The sequence below is a fragment of the Cynocephalus volans genome, chromosome 6, assembly GCF_027409185.1.
Source record: "Cynocephalus volans isolate mCynVol1 chromosome 6, mCynVol1.pri, whole genome shotgun sequence".
Lineage (NCBI taxonomy): Eukaryota > Metazoa > Chordata > Mammalia > Dermoptera > Cynocephalidae > Cynocephalus > Cynocephalus volans.
Window position 1 is genome coordinate 145679019 of NC_084465.1, and position 5066 is coordinate 145684084.

The 5066-nt window shown below is 38.2% G+C and overlaps 1 pseudogene; it reads left to right on the forward strand.

Moving 5' to 3' along the window:
- The first annotated feature begins 900 nt into the window (after nucleotides 1–900).
- On the forward strand, nucleotides 901–4533 carry LOC134381072 (protein farnesyltransferase/geranylgeranyltransferase type-1 subunit alpha-like; annotated as a pseudogene).
- The last annotated feature ends 533 nt before the right edge of the window (nucleotides 4534–5066 follow it).

Here is a 5066-nt window from a genome sequence, read left to right on the forward strand (position 1 = left end):
TGTCTATACCATGTTTGCTTATCCAGTCATCTGTTGATGAAAACTTACATTGCTTCCATGTTTTAGCTATTGTGAATAATGCTGCTATAAACATGGGTGTGCAAGTATCCTTCAAGACCCTGCTTTCAATTCTTTTGTGTATATACCCAGAAGTGACATTGCTGGACCATATGGTAATTGCATTTTTAATTTTTTGAAGAACTGTGCAGGGCACCTCTTACGTCTTGTCTCCATTACGTCTGAGCTTAGAACTCTGCAGAGCATCCAACTTTCACAGCAGTGTTTTCCTTGGCATTTTTGCTGTGGCTTTTTCCTTAGCTGGTTGTATCCCCTTTCTGTCTCAGGAGTTTCTCAAAAGTTTTTTTTCACCAATTATATTCTCTCTTGCTTTCCAGCACTGTTATAGATTTTAATTTTTTTCCTGCTGTTTTTAATGATTGGGGGAGGAGGGGTGGTGGAAAAGTGTTTGCAATCTTGATTTTATCTTTGTACTATGTTATCATCAAATATTTGGGAGGGTTTAAATTAATTTGCCTATAACTTTAGAAGAAAACAAAGCTTTATTTTGAAAAACTGTAATTTGGGAAGTGAAATAAGTGACGTGATTAGCAAACTAAAAATTTTATTGTACCATATTTCCTTATTCAACCAAACCTAAAAGAAGTTCACACATAATGCCATTAAATTTGCTGAAAGTTATAAAGAAAAGATTATCTGGTGCCTTGTTATTATGGGCAATGTAATAAAAGGATACTTTAAGGAAATGATTAATAACTTATGGGATCAGAGGCTGAGAGAAAAGCTAACAGTAAGGTGTGTGTTTATGTATATGCATTAACAACACACTTGTATTAGGATACCTAATTAGGAAAAATACTGTTTCTGGAGAAGTGATTATAAATGCAAAACCACCATCAGAGAAAACTGAGTGTAAAATTTCGAAGCATTTATGAAGAAAGGAAAATCAGTTTGGGAATTTGTGAGAATGGCAAATACAACTATACTTCTGCTGCAATTTCCATTGATAACAGAACCTGTATTCAAAGAGTGTGCAAACCTACTAGGCTTAAACTCTTAAAAGAAGGTGAGTGACTGTGTTTTCTTAGGTCAGGAGACCACTAATTTAAATGTCTGTTTCTACAATGAGGATGGAAGTAATTCTTTAGCTCCTTTATCATGAGCTTCAATAGATTCTCGGCCCAAGATTTAATTGGCTCGTTTCCTGTTGATGGTCTGCATATTTTTCCTATTAGCTACATTTGCTTGTGGATTCCACTTCTCTGCCTGTCTGTCTGTCTGTCTGTCGGTCTTTCTATGCTGTTCTTCATGTAGGATTGAGATGAATATTTCTACTGCGCATGTTCACTGTGATAGTAACTCATTTGATTCGGTACTTACTCGGCTTTGCTCACTCGGCTTTCCTCTACCTGAAGCTTAAAATCTCGAGCTTGGTATTATAAGGTTAACGGTGCAATAAAGAAAAAGAAAAATCTTAGGTTGTTCATAAATGTCACTTTCAGTCCCCTGAGAATGTTTCTGGACATCTGGAATAAAGTATCCAAAACAAGGTCACCCATGATGTCTCAAGAGATACGTCAGAAGAATGTGTACTTCTACCTATTTTTAAGCTGGTGCTCAGCAAATATTGTGTATTTGGGACCTAATATTAGAGTCCAGTTTGGATAAAACTTTGTTTGTATAGACTGCCATAGAGTTCCTTTTTTTTCATTCTTCCAACCATTTTTTAAGATTAAAGCACACTTACAAAGGCAAGCATAACAATTACCAGATACCGCATGAATATTACTCAACATACGGAATGTATCGACAGGCCTGGATTCAAACACTTCAATTACGCACTCATGAGACAAGAAGAATATGCATCACTGTTTTGTTTCCTGCATCCTGAAAGGTGAAATCCTTATATTTAACTCTTAGAATAAGATTAAGTTCCTGACTCTATCACAAAAATCAATGAGGTCACATGTTCTGTGGTTCAAAAGCATACAATACACTAAAGTTACACTAAAGATGATGTGTAATTATTTGCTACATAAAAGAGAACAGAAATCATAATTGGCAAAATATAAGATTATTGTATTTCTTTGCTGCTATTTGTTTTTATGCTGATAAGGGGAAATCTGCTGTGTGGATAACCTTTAGTTTTCCACGAATTGGTTGCATTCTACATCAAGTTTCTTACCCACTCTGCTTCATTCTGGAGCATGGTATAGAGGATTCAAGTCATTTTTAGGTGAATCTCTGAATATTTGCTATGTTTCAGAAATGAAATACACAGTAAGTGCTTTAATCAAAGATTTCAAGTGATAGTACCACATTATCAACATTCAATTGAAGTGTTTAAATCCTATTATAACACTCAACTCGATTGCTGAACTCAAACATGGAAGCCAAAGGATAATCTGTAAGACTTTAACTCAGTCCTGTGACTCTTGTAGGAGGTTTTCACACAGAAAGGAGCTGTTTGTTCTTTCCCCTTTGGGAATGAGTGAAGAAAAGATTTCTCAGAGACTCTAGCACATGTCATATTGATGAAACAATTAACTTTGTATGAACTTACTGTTGCTTCTAGTGGTACACATAATAATGTGTACATTGTAAAGCTCACTAGAAACATTTTTGATTTTTCTCTAACTTTGTTTTTGAATTAATCACAATGCCAATTTATTACTATACCATGAGAAACATAACAAGCAGGGCAGATTCTCTTTTAGGAATTAACATTTCCTATGTAATAAATCTAAATGGGAAGTCAGAATTTTACATTTTTAAAGACTTTAATGCAGTGGTTCTTCATATTTTGAGACGTATCTGATAAAAGTTATGTCATCACTCCGCAGGCAAAACGTCTATGTGTGTATGTGTTCAATGTTTCAGGAGTTCATGGGCTCCCTGTCGCCCGTCCTTGACTTGATGGTTTGGTGGGGGGAGAGCGGGGCAGATTTTTGATGCCTATTCTGCCAATACTGCAAATGGGAGAGCTACATGATTTAAACCCTATTTTTTTCTTTAAATTTTCACTGTGTGGAATTTGTGTACACAGTAATAATTGGAATAAGCCAGGGTCTGTAAACCTTAATAAAATTTTAAAAATCCCAGGCCAGAAAGACTCGTTTAGTTGCAACCCTGATAAGGTATCCTAGGACAAGAACACAAGAAGTTATGCCAGTATAATTTGTATCAATAAATGTAGCCCTTTACCTATGGCCCTTCAGAAGTAGCATCGTGCACTGGTTAGCGGCACAGACTCTTTAGTCGACTGCCTGTGCTCACATCCCAGGTTGGCAATGCCTTAGGTGCATAACCTTAGGCAAGTGAAATGGGTATAGTTAGAGTACCTGCCTCTAAGGACCTTCGGCTAGTGCTGGTACATTGCAAAGACTCAATAAATGCTATTGTTTTCTAAACAACAAAATAGACATGTCAATTTTTATAACATTGAGGCCAAGGCGAGATCGCAGCCACCGAGAGTGTCGGGAAGGCTGTGCCCGGCCGCGACCTCGGTCCGCCGCCGCCGCCGCCCCAGCAGCAGCAGGAAGAAGAGACGGCGGGCGGCGGGTGTCTGAGCCTGGACTCGCCCACCCACGTCCTGTACAGGGACAGAGCAGAATGGGCAGATATAGATCCAGGGCTGCAGAACGATGGTCCCAATCCAGAGGTCCAGATCATCTACAGTGAAAAATTTAAAGTTGTTTCGGATTACTTCCGAGCTGTGCTGCAGCGCGATGAAAGAAGTGAACGACTTTTAAACCAACCCAGGACGCTGTTGAGTTACATGCAGCCAATGACACTGTGTGGCATTTTCGGAGAGTTCTCTTAAAGTCACTTCAGAAGGACCTACATGAGGAAATGGAACTACATCACTGCAATAATTAAGGAAAAGCCCCCAATCTACCAAGTCTGGCACCAGAGGCGGGTATGAGTGGAATGGCTAAAAGATCCTTCTCGGGAGCTTGAGTTTATTGCTGATATTCCTAACCAGGATGCAAGGAATTACCATGCCTGGCACAACCCACAGTGGGTTATTCAGGAATTTAAACCTTGGGAGAATGAGCTGCAGTATGTAGAACAACTTCTCAAAGAAGCTGTGAGAAATAACTGTCCGGAACCAAAGATACTTTGTCATTTCTAACACCACTGACTTCAGTATTGGAGAGCGAAGTCCAGTACACGCTGGAAATGATCAAACTAGTACCACATAACGAAAGTGCATGGAACTATTTGCAAGAGACTTTGCAGGTTCGTGGTCTTTCCAAATATCCCAATCTGTTAAATCAGTTATTTTATTTACAACCAATCCACAGTCACCCTACCTAATTGCCCTCCTTGTGGCTGTCTATGATGACATGCTGGAAGACCAGTGTGACAAGGAGGATATTCTGAATAAGGCACTGGAATTATGTGAAATCCTAGCTAAAGAAAAGGACACTATAAGAAAGGAATATTGGAGATATATCGGAAGATCTCTTCAAAGCAAACAGCACAGAAAGTGACCCACCAACATATGTATGACAATAACATCATCCAGAAGAACTTAATGGAATGCTTTTATTTTTTGAAGGGAATCTAATGCAGGGGTTTAAAACCAGAGTGATCATTACCTTTGTCTGTGGTGAAACAGTGCATTGCACAGGTGTTTCTTTTTTAACGAAAACTACGTGAGATGCTCCTTGAGTGCTGCTGCTATTCAGAGTAGCTCTAAGTAATTTCATTTTTTAAAAGCAAAGTAATTGGAGGAGAGGGGGAAGAAAAAGTTCTATAAAGAAACTTTTGTAGTTCAAAAAAAAAAATTAAATTTAGTCCCTTAGCATCCACTCCTCCCTAAATAGTATGTGTGTCAGGATTTGTAGTAGTAATGATTACAGGTAGCTTGTATGTAATGCATATGAGGTAACTTAAATTTTGGTTCAGTAAGCAGGGAATACAATTGTGACATTAGAGCTGCTATGCCGTACTCACAGGATCTTGCTATCTCTGTAACCAACCAATGCCAAAAGAATGGTTTTGTAATAAAACTATAGATGTATCTAAAACAAAAACTATAA